The sequence below is a fragment of the Triticum aestivum genome, chromosome 2B (assembly GCF_018294505.1).
Source record: "Triticum aestivum cultivar Chinese Spring chromosome 2B, IWGSC CS RefSeq v2.1, whole genome shotgun sequence".
NCBI lineage: Eukaryota > Viridiplantae > Streptophyta > Magnoliopsida > Poales > Poaceae > Triticum > Triticum aestivum.
The window spans coordinates 766,622,121-766,634,720 of NC_057798.1; the positions used below are offsets into that span (position 1 = coordinate 766,622,121).

Below are 12,600 nucleotides of genomic sequence, written 5' to 3' on the forward strand. Positions count from 1 at the left end.
GGCAGTGCATCATCGGTGTATGAATGTGTTGTAGATAAGGCGAGGTGAGGAGCATATGGAGAGGAGGGAGGGAACGCGGGGAGGGAGATGGATCGATGGCATGCGGCACCAAAGGGTGGGGGGGGGGGGGGGGGGGGGGGATAAGTAAGGAAGGAGAGAGTGACTGGTGGTTTTTCGAGGGAGAATTAATCTCTCCTTTGTTTCCATAGAGAGGAGTAATAGAGGGTGAAGGAAACTCGGGAGTAATAATAGAGACGGATAATAGGGAATCCATCAGACGGGCGGACTAATTCCGCCTTGCCCGTATCTATCTATCCATGATCCATCTATCTCTCTATCTTCCTTGAAGGCAAAATCTGATAGAACCCATATACTGCATACTACCACTTGCTCCTGCTTTGCTATACGTGCGAGATGAGATACTTGTTTCTTCTTGCCGCATGTGATGGAGCTGGTTGGACTTGGACATGGTCATGGCTCGGCTGGCTGTGTGTTTTGCTGACTGGCCTACCACTACGTTGGCCTGGGCTATTATACATACAAGCATGTTGCTGCCGCCGCCACCTGAGATATGCCTGAACTATTGCATCGATGCTGCTGTTTGAGCTATTATACGCACCTCGTGCTGCTCGCTACACGTGCGAGATGAGATGGACTAAGCAGGAGGAGCACGGTCACAGCAACATAACGGCATCGATCGGCATGGAGAAGACGACGGACCGATTGACGACTGTAGCTATGAGTGTTGACTTACTGCTTGGACATGGTCATGGCTATTTGTGTGTGTTTCCTGCTGGCCGGCTGTCATTTCTCTCACGGATCGGTTAGCCACCCAGCCAGCCAGCCAGCCACTTGTTTCATTTTTCCCTTCTTTAGCATATGAGTTCTGAATTTTATGTATGATTCTAGCTGGGCCATCTTCATTCACTACAACTTGTTCAGAATTTTAGCATATCACTCTCCACCGTCACCACTTAGCTCAACAATTCGTGCATAAATAAGCAAACAAAACACTAGTTCAGTTCCACAACCAACCCCATCATCATCGGCTGCTCGCGGGTGTCGCAACATGTAAATATAGTTACAAACGACTCTTGAGGTGACAACAAAGACAAATTTCTCAATCATATACTTATATACATATCTTTCTAGTAGTACATCACAACAGATCAACTTACATACTGATTCAACCCACCGGAATCTCAAAGCCCCTCAATCAATCTTTCTCACTCAGCCAAGAAAACAAAAAAAAATATACCGAGCACTTCAAGATCTTGAGCTTGCCATCTATCTCTAATGTATGTAAACAACACAGTACCAACCAAAGCACCCACCTCTCCAGATCATGTTTATTCTAGCTAGCTATATCTACAACAATAACACCAATAAAACCAGACACTGCACTGCAAGATCAGCACCACAGGTCGTGAATCCTCGCCCCGCCGCATTGGTCTCACTGAGGAGCCATCAGCTCGCCGCTGTATCCCTACCACCATTGGTGCGCTGCCCTGGTGCTGGTGATCTTCAACTAGGAAGCACCCCCCCCCCCCCCCCCCCCCCCAAGACGCAAGGATGCCAGGGAAGGTCGTCTCACACCTCCAACCTCTACTCCAGCACACACACACCTCCTCACCGGACGACCGGATTCTTTGGCACTCGTTTCATGTGCCTAAGCTCAAAAGCTTTCTTGTGCCGCTCATAAGACGCCTGCATTATAACATGGCATGTGTAAAAACCATAGGTCAATCTGGCTATGGACCAAACATAGAGAAAAAGATCAACATCAACCACACAAAACAAAACTATAAATCTATCAACAGATGCGATGCGAGAGCACTAAAACTTCAGACTGGAGAAAACACCAGACTTTTTAAACTCGATAGTTGTAGCACAAGTTGTCTCGTCTCAGCAATCATGGCAATGTAAATGTGATCAACTATAAATACGAGAAATAAGCAGGTGCCCTTCTTTTTAACATGTCAAGATTTACCATGAGACGAACCGGACATGGCAAAAGAGAAAAGGACAAATTTGATTTATCAAAAACCTACTTGAGCAGCCAAAATGTCAGCTTCCTTTTCAAACTTGACCATTTCTTCATCACAACTAATGCAAACATGGCTGAGATGATTGCTTTGATTATACTAATTCTTAGGCAATCGAGAATTGAGTTAAATCTGCCATACTTATTTAACTAGTAAAAGATGTGCATTTAATGTACCAGTACTATGGATTGCACACAAAGCCCACAAAACAGGAGTTATCAACTACCATATCCATATGAAAACTACTAGATATGTCCATATGATATCCAAAAAAATAAAAATCATCATCTAAGAGATGTACAGTGAGAAGAAACAGCAGGGCAAAAGCACACAAAATCGGCCTTGCACCTCAGTTGCAGGACAGAATCATGACCATTAATAGAGAGCAAGTTACCTGAGCCTCAACATGTCAATAGTAACAACATATATCATGATCATGATTCTGTCCACCACCACATACCACACGGACTAGATCATCGGCACACTAGCCAAAACATAGCACGGTACGGCCATAGTAGGAAGGAGAAACCAGCGACTCACCTAAGTGGTGATGCCGTCCATGTTGAGTATGCCCAAGCCAAAGGTGCAGTCGATTGGATCAAATAGCATCCCGTGATGCACCAGCCAGGTGATCACAGTCCAGCTGAAGTGAATAATATTTGGCAGGTCAGTAATAAGCAATTAGAGCAAAGGCACATTAAGCACAAGAAGAGCACAAGTTCTGTTAAAAAGGAGTACACAATCTACTCCTAGCAAGTGACTACGTTGTTCTAGGAAAAAAAACTGAATCGGTATGGGAATAATATAAACATGACCTTTTGCCTGCCATGAGAACATAGTACAATGTACAAGCATGCCAAAAAGACAAAGCAATCTTCATTTTGAAACCATGAGTGGATAATCAGCGGATATCCACTTTTCTTGCAAAACAGAAACAAATATCGGAGTACTTGTATCATCACATGTCATGCTAGAGAAGGACTCGATCAAGGGATAGTGTAATTAGGTTATTGTGTAAATGAGAATTTTAGAGTTGCGAAAGTACCGCAAGAAATTATAAAAACAATATATATTGTCCGTGCTCCTCACGACCAACCATTTGCATGTTTTGCAGCTCATTCTTAGGACGGAACCACACAAACCAGGTTGATGCTAAACACCAGTCCAGTAGATGCTGATCAGGTACAAGCCTAATGCATACTTCAACACCTAGAATCCCAAAATGATTTCTATAAAACAGTATCATAAAATGAATTTATCCAGTTCATTACACATCTTACATAACTTCTAAACATGGGCCAAATAGCATGTTGAGACATCTAAGATTACTTGGCAATACTAAGTAAACAGTAGTGATTTCCAAATTCTAGCATGGACGAAGATGATAACTGTGACAGCCAGCCTAACCATCCACAAACTAATGCCATGATCATTAACACAGAGCAAATCACTAAGCTTGGATAGTACAAACATTGCAACATAGCCCACTGACCATCAACCACCACAGAACACAAGCCGCTATATCACCTGCTCGATGGCCAGAGGAGAGCAAAGTATGGCCATAGCTCAGAAGTATGTCATCCAGAGGAAACAAAAGAGAAAGGAGTGACAGGGACTCACCTGAGTATGGACGCAGTCATGGGCGCCCAGATCATCACACTGTATATAGATTGCTGGATGGTCTCGATGTCGAGGCCCTCCAGCTTGAGCGTATCCAGTTCCCCCAGCCTGAAACAACCATGACATCCAGGTTATGTTTTTCCTTCCCATATGCTCTCATGTAATATTCAAACAACTGAATCAGGTCTGTCTCAAATGGACATGTACTCACCTTGATGCTCGGCAAGGGAAAATCTATCTATCATCACGAGGGAAGACTCCGACACCGTAAGGGCTTCCCCATCTGATGTCATCCATGTTGAACATGCCCCAGCCAAAGGCGTAGCCAATTGGATCAAATAGCATCCAGCGGTGCACCAGCCAGGTGGTCGTCGTGGAACTGAAGTGAACAACGTTTGGCAGGTCAAAAATAGGCAAGTTGAGCAAAGGCACATGAAGCACAGGAAGAGTACATGAGTTCTATTACAAAAGGGTACATAATTTATTTGCAGCACACAACTACAACTAGCCTGCTCTAGAAGAAAAAAACATGAAAAAATTGGGAATAATATAAACAGGGCCTTTTGCCTGCCATGAGAACATAGTACAATATACAAACATGCCAAAATGACAAAGCAATCTTCATTTCGAAACAATGAGTGGTAAATCAACGGATATCCACTTTACTCACGAAAAGAAAACAAATAACCAAGTAATTGTGCCATCACATGTCATGATAGAGACAAACTCGATGGAGGGATAGTGCAACTAGTTACTGTGTTCAAAATGAGAATTTCAAAGTTGCCCAAGTACTACATGAACTTATAAAAACAATACATATTGTCCCCATTTGCATCTTTGGCAGCTCATTCTTAGGACGAAACCACACAAACAAGGTTTATGCTGAACTCTAGTCAAGCAAATGTTGATTAGGTACAAGCCTAGAAGTAATCCGTACCTCGGCACCTAGAATCCCAAATTGATTGCTATCAAACAGTAGCATAGAATATCATATCTAGTCCATTACACATATCTTATATAACTTGAAAACATGGGCCGGATAGCATAGTTGAGACATCTAAGATCACTTAGCAAGAATAAGTAAACAGAAGCAATTTCAAAATTCTGGCATAAAGAGAGATGATAACAATGTCATCCAGCCTAACCATCCACAAACCGATGTCATGATCATTAACACAGACCAAATCACCACAGCTGAACAGTACGAACGTAGCACCATAGCCGACTGACCACCAACCACCACTGACCATAATTGTTCAAAATATGACCATAGCTCCAAAAGCTAGTTTCCAGAGTACGTACAGGAGAAAGGAGAGACATGGACTCACCTAACTCGTTCTGCTCGGGGACGCAGTCATGGGAGCCCAGATCATCACACCATGTACAGAGTGTTGGATTGTGTCGATGTCGAGACCATTCGGCTTGACAACCGACTCCACATGGCACCCCTAGAGCGCATCAAGTTCCATCATCTTGTAACAACAATGACTTCTAGGTAAATCTCTTTCTTAGCCTATGCTCTCCTGTAATATTGAAACAACAAAACTAAACAAACTAAGTTGATGAATCTAATCAAAGACATGTCAGCTTCTGTTACTGCTTGCATCGCCAGTTATGATGGTCTTCGGGTTCACCATGCCATCCATCTTCAACAAGATCTTGAGCCTGAATGGTCATAGGTCATCGATGCACCTCTCCTTTAGTGCCCTGCAGAGGAGTGGGGCCTCGAGTTTCAAAGAGACAAACAACATTTGAATACAAAACAAACTAAGAGCTGCCAGCCAGCGAAACAAGAACCCATCAAGCACTAGCCAGCACTGATCCACAACACCAGAATAACACATCATCATCATCAACCTCTATAGTACCAACACCAAACAACAAGAAAAATATATGCAAAAGGCCAAGGAATATATGTAAAAGCCATGGGAGCAACCAATATCATCGTCGAAACTTGACAGCCATTTTCTTGATTCTTAGCATCTCAGAGTCATGAATTCACATCCTATCCCTAAGTTTCACAACAGAAACAGCAAGGATTCAAAAAGGTGAGAAGTAGGTCGTGGTTGAACCAAAAAATCACCTCTCTGAGATGATTGCTTTGATTATTCTAATTCTTAGGCAATCGACAATTGAGCTAAGTATGCGTACACTGAAGGCTAGTGGTACATAAATCTCTAACCACCTAGTAAAGGATGTGCATTTAATGTTTGCATTACTATGGATAGCACACAAAGCCCACCAAACATGAGTTATCAACTACCATATCCACATGAAAACTACTACAAAATTGGCCTTGCACCTCAATTGCAGGAAATAATCATGACCATTAAAAGAGAGCAAGTTACCTAAGCCTCAACATGTCGATAACAACATAGATCATGATTATATCCACCGCCACAGGCCATAAGTACTGGATCATCTGCTCAGTGGCTAGAACAAAGCACCGTACGGCCATAGTAGGAAGGAGAAACCAACGACTCACCTAAGTGGTGATGTCGTCCATGTTGAATACGCCCAAGCCAAAGGTGCAGTCAATTGGATCAAATAGCATCTCGTGGTGCACCAGTCAGGTGATCGTTGTCCAGCTAAAGTGAATAATATTTGGCAGGTCAGGCAAGTAGAGCAAAGGCACATGATGCACAAGAAAGAGCACACAAGTTCTGTAAAAAAAAGGAGTGCACAATCTACTCATGGCAAGTGACTACGATGTTATCAGGAAAAAAACTAAACGATATGGGAATAATATAAACATGGCATTTTGCCTGCCATGAGAACATAGTAGAGTGTACAAGCATGCCAAAAAGACAAAGCAAACTTCATTTTGAAATCATGAGTCATAAATCAACGGATATCCACTTTTCTCGCAAAATAGAAACAACTAACAGAGTACTTGCGCCATCACATGTCATGCTAGAGAAGGACTCGATCGAGGGATAGTGTACTAAGGTTATTGTGATTAAAATGAGAATTTTAGAGTTGCTCAAGTACCACAAAAAAATACAGTATAAAGATAAAAATGAGAATTTTAGAGTTGCTCAAGTACCATAGGAAATTATAAAGACAATATATAATGTGCGTGCTCCTCACGACCAACCATTTGCATGTTTGGCAGCTCATTCTTAGGACGGAACCACACAAACCAGGTTGATGCTAAATGCCAGTCCAGCAGATGCTGATCAGGTACAAGCCTTGAAGTAATCCATACTTCAACACCTAGAATCCCAAAATGATTGCTATAAAACAATAGCATAGAATGAATTTATCCAGTTCATTACACATCTTACATAACTTCTAAACATGGGACAAATAGCGTGTTGAGACATCTAAGATTACTTGGCAACAATAAGTAAACAGTAGTTATTTCCGAATTCTAGCATAGATGAAGATGATAACTATGACAGCCAGCCTAACCATCCACATACTAATGTCATGATCATTAACACAGAGCAAATCACTAAGCCTGGATAGTACAAATATTGCAACATAGCCCACTGACCACGCAACCACCACCGAACACAAGCTGCTATATCATCGGCGCGATGGCCAGCGCAGAGCAAAGTATGTCCATAGTTCAAAAGCTAGCTCTGAGAGTAGACAAAGGAGAAAGAAGAGACATGGACTCACCTAAGTAGTTGTAGCCGAGGAGGCAATCATGGGAGCCCAGATCATCACACCGTGTATATATTCCTGGATGGCATCGATGTCGAGCCCCTTCAGCTTGACAAACGACTCCACATGGCACCCCTTCAATGTATCTAGTTCCCACAGCCTGTAACAACCATGACTTCTAGGTTATCTTTTTCCTTCCCTTATTCTTTCATGTAATATTCAAACAACCAAGTCAGGTATGTATCAAATGGACATGTACTCACCTTGATGCTCCGGCAAGGACAAATCTATCGATCACCACCAGCAAAGATTCCGACGCCGTAAGGGCCACCCCTCTAATATCATCCATGTTGAACATGGCCCAGCCAAAGGCGTAGCCAATTGGATCAAATAGCATCCCATGGTGCACAGCCAGGTGGTCGACATGGAACTGAAGTGAATAATATTTGGCACCAGCCAGGTGGTCGCCTAAACACATCAATAGTATGAACATGGCACAAAGCCACACTGACCACCGCCACAGACCACAAGCGCTATAGAATCGACTTGATGGGCAGAAAAGAGCAAAGTATTAAAATAGCTCAAAAGCTAGTTCCCGGAGTAGACAGAGGAGAAAGCTGAGACAAGTGACTCACCTAGGTAATTGTAGCGAAGGAGGCGTTCATGGGAGCCCAGATCATCACACTCTGTACAGAGTGTCTAGTGGTCTCGATGGTGAGCCCCTTCAGCTTGACAACTAACTCCATGTGGCACCCCTTGAGCATATCAAGTACTTCAGTAAAATCCTTACCTATGCTCTCCTGTAATATTCAAACAACCAATTCAGGTCTCTCTCAAATGGACATGACACAAAACAATATCATAACAATATTTGAGATTAATCAACACATAGCCATACTATAGGAAAATGGAACTATGATTCCATCATTTGACCCAACTAGATCTAGAACACACATAATAAATATGTTATCAATATCATGCCAAAGGGATTCCCTCTGTCAAAAGGCAGGCTGAAAATCAAGCTTTGGCCGCGTGTGAACGGCACCTGCAGAGCATGCTCTCTCTCACTCTCTCGCTGATTTGCTTCTCTTTGAACTGCAAGTGCACGCTGACGTCGAACTACAAATGGCCTCCCTCTCTATCCAGCCCCCTCCCTCCTCTGCCCTCTCTAATGTGTTACTCTCATGACCCGCACCAAGACCTATATGCTTTCGGTACAGAAGAGCATGGTTTGGCACCGTTTGCTTGTACGCTACTGAACCGACAAGGTTCCGTTTTGCTTGTGCGTATATGCTAATGTTGAACTTCTAAAATACAAAGATATCCAGGGGAAGTCAAAGCTTATGAGCAAATACAAAGCAAGCCTAGAAGTAATTAATTTGTACTTCAACACCTAGAATAACAAACTTATTGCTATCAAACGTTAGCATAGAATATCTCTCTCCCCAGTTCATTATACATAGCATATGTAACCGTTAAATAGGGGCATGATGGCACTACTGAGACAACATCTAAGATTATTTAGCAAGCCTATGTAAACACCATCAACTCCTAAATTCTGGCAGGATCAGAGATATAACCATGACATCCAGTCAACCAGAGCCCAACCATCCACAAAACAAGGCCATGATCACTAACAGAGAGCGCCCCACCAAGGCCGAACATGTCAATAGTAACAACATAGGCCACCGACCACCACCACAGACCAAGCACTATGCCATCGATTCGACGGCCAGAGCAGAGCACAGTATGGCCATAGCTCGAAGGCTAGGTCTAAAGGTAGTCAGAGAAGGAAGGAAAGACTAGAGGCTCACCTAAGTAGTCCTAGCCAAGGAGGCAGTCATGGGAGCCCAGATCATCAAACTGTGTACTGACTGCTAGATGGTGTCGAAGTCAAGCCCCTACATCTTGGAAAACAACTCCACATGGCACCCCTTGAGCGTATCAAGCTCCCTCGGCCTATAACAACCATGACTTGCAGGTAATTCTCTTTCTTTACCTATGCCCTCCTGTAATATTCAAACTGAGTCAAGTCTCTTTCGAATAGACACAACACAAAAATATAGCATAATATTATTTGGGATTAATCAACACAGCCATGCTAAGGAAAAGGGAACTATGATTCAATCATGGACATGCCCAAGACTACACATAAAAACATGTCAACAATGATATGACTAGAGATGATAGATAGTATCATGCCAAAGGGTATATAAAACCCAAAATCCAATTCAAATCAACCAACAAAAAAAATGCAAGAATCATGTGCACATGATAAAGTAATATACATGATAACCTATTGTAGGGTTTATGACCAAATTGTAGAAAGGACATGCTAAACGATATTCCCTCCGTCCCATAATATAAGAGCATTTTTGACACTAGCGTAGTGTCAAAAACGCTCTTATATTATGGGATGGAGGGAGTAGAAAACTAAATCAATACAAGATTAGCAGCTCTAGATTCTAAAAAAAAATACTACTTGCGAAAAGGTAAGTCTTAAAAAAGCCCAGGTTTAGAGTATGTGTACCCTCTCTGTTTTCTTTTCTCACTTAAAAGGACCACAGTAAGGCTGGGGTGGGAATTCAGAAGTTAAATCAGCCTCCCTATAGTCAATGTTTTCCTCAACATGAGAACATTCCGGTTTTACTTAGGGCCAGTTTTTTTGGGCGGCTTAGAAAATAAGCTGCCTCTCCCCAGCTTAAAAAATAAGCCACCCCTAAAATTTGTTATGACTTGTAAATTATTTATTCCAAGACTAGTTTAGTAGCCCCAATGAATAAGAGAGGCGGCTTATGGGAAAACCTGGAGAGGAGGCGGCTTATTTTTTAAGCTCCCAAAAGAACTGGCCCTTACTATCAGTACCACAAGCACTTACCATCAGGCCAAGCAATTCTGGATGCAGGCTGATCTGGTCAGTTAAATATTGTCTACAGTAGAACTCTAGCCCGCTGAGGTGATATTTGGGCTAAAGTCGACAATGCTAGTTAACTCCAGAGATTCTTAACTATAGGTCTTCTCCCATAATAATAAAAATAGTGAGAAATACAAGTCACAACACAACAGCAGAAGCATATCAATCAATTACGGGAAACTAGCTATCATAAAAACATGAATAATTTTTAAACATGTCAAGCATAGTTTGCTAGGAGTAGTCATTTTCTGATTACATAACAACTAGAGAAATCGACAACACCCACAACAAAGTAGTAAGATGTCACAGAAGGAACACGTCCAGGCCTCGAAACAAACAAGTCAGGTTTTGTGAGAAAATAATAGTGAACCAGCGATACATCAAAAGACTACAATAGTAACAAATAACATCAGGGGACAGACGGGCAGACACTAACACACACAAGTATAAAACCTAACAAAGTGAACCAACCATCTTCGGTACAATTCTTTGTTTTGACGATCTAATCCTACAACTCACCAGATGAATTAGAAATATGGTCTACAGCTCAAATGATATCTTCAATAAACTAACTATTTATAGTCTACAACTCTTCTAGGATCGCGTCTTTCACAGGGAGAGCAACATGGCAGACAACATATAAGATCTGAAACCACTCCTCATTCATCACCATGCACTGATTGAAGACCTATAGTTAAGAACATGCTAACCTATACCATGGCTTATGAACACCTTGACCCCACTTTTGATTTTGAGTACTTTATAGGATGCACACATACATCACAAACAGTGTAGGATGAATGTTTTCTCTACATGGGGAAGAATTGAATACTCCAAATATTCAGAGAACATATACATCTGCAAGACCACTAAACTCGACAAATGATGTAATTATATTTTTAAGGTAGGTCAATCTTACGATAACCAGCGGGAAGAGCAAACATCAGACATGGAGATGGATTCAGGAGTGGGATTGGCAGCGGGGAGAAGAAATTATTATGCATGATCCAAAATTTTATTTTGAATAGTACTTTCATATGCACTATAAATTAAGGTTAAAGATGTTTGGGAATCAAAAATACTTTCATCCAAGCACTAGAAAATTTACAGAAAGCGTGAGAGAGAGATAGCAGAGGAGGGAAACCAGTGTCTTACATATGCCGGAGTCGATGAAGAATCGGCCACTGGAGGGGCAGGGCAGAGCGCCGACGGGAGGACGAGGCAGGGGCGGTGGCGGTGGTGGCGGTAGCGGCTAGGGTTCCACCAGAGCCACCCCCAAGAGCGACGCGGGCGTCTTTTGGGGGTGTTTTTGTTTCTGCTTTGACTATGTTTTATTTTTTGAGACAATGAAAGAGGTTCAATCTTGATTCTTGATAAAAAAAACAGCATGACTACTCGTATGCTTTTCGTATTTGTAAGCTTGTCTTTCATTCTCTATGTCTGTATGTATAATAAGAAACAAAACAGACCTTAATTATCTGGTATGGAACTCCGAAGAAAAAAATTCGTGTGGTGGTTGTCCAGATGCACTTCTTCCAAAGGCCATAGCTCCATTTCTTTCATTCAGGCAATCCTTGTAAAGCCATAGTTTCACCTATTTTTCTTGCATTAACTGGAAACAAATTTGTCCTAGTGTAGGAGGTACTTCTTTGTAAGGCCATATTTGATCCTATTTCAGTTCTTCAGCCTATCAGTTTCCTATTTTCTGGGGAGTCTGAACACCATCAGAGATAACAGTAAACCACAATACACCATCAGAGTGTGAACACCATGGTTATTGTTTGGAGAGAAAAATGTAAGGGCATGGTTGAACCTCTTCTAGATCATTGTTTCAGTTTGTATTTTTCCAGCAAAAAAATAAGTCTGTATTTTTCTCGGGAACAAGTACCCTGTCAATGGCATTTTGCTTGAGAGTTAAATCGCTGACAAATGTACATTCTTGCTAGTGACAACTAAAGCAAATACTCGTATTCCTCAACACCGAGGAATACAGTCACAGAAAAGGGACCCTAATATCATCAGTGACATTAAGAGCGCCAGTGATCAACTGATCTGGGTAACACCGGTGGCAGGTAAAATAAACATGGCACAAGTTCAAGTTAAACACTCTTCTCTGGAGACATAACTAGTTTTACATCAAAGAAAAACAGAGAGAGAGAGAGAGAGAGAGAGAGAGAGAGAGAGAGAGAGAGAGAGAGAGAGAGAGAGAGAGAGGCCACAACGTTGCTCTAGAAGCAGATCAAGATACGCTCTGTTTTTTCTCAAAAACAATAAAGATATGCTCTGCTTCAAGTTCTAGGTTTACATTGAGGACTGACTAGCTGATAAATTTTCCTGTCTGCCTGGCTTGAAAAAGGGAGAGTGACACCAGCAGAAAAAGTCTTGATGGAGGCTGAAAAAGATGATCAA

General features: G+C 42.0%; 1 long non-coding RNA gene across 1 annotated transcript; it reads right to left on the reverse strand.

Moving 5' to 3' along the window:
• Window positions 1–2,584: 2,584 nt before the first annotated feature.
• On the reverse strand, window positions 2,585–11,401 carry LOC123042590 (uncharacterized). Its single transcript, XR_006418832.1, has 6 exons — window positions 11,347–11,401; window positions 9,092–9,286; window positions 4,994–5,372; window positions 3,877–4,044; window positions 3,666–3,773; window positions 2,585–2,688 (listed from the first exon to the last, which is right to left on the reverse strand). It is a non-coding gene; the product is annotated as an uncharacterized lncRNA (long non-coding RNA).
• Between the last annotated feature and the right edge of the window lie 1,199 nt (window positions 11,402–12,600).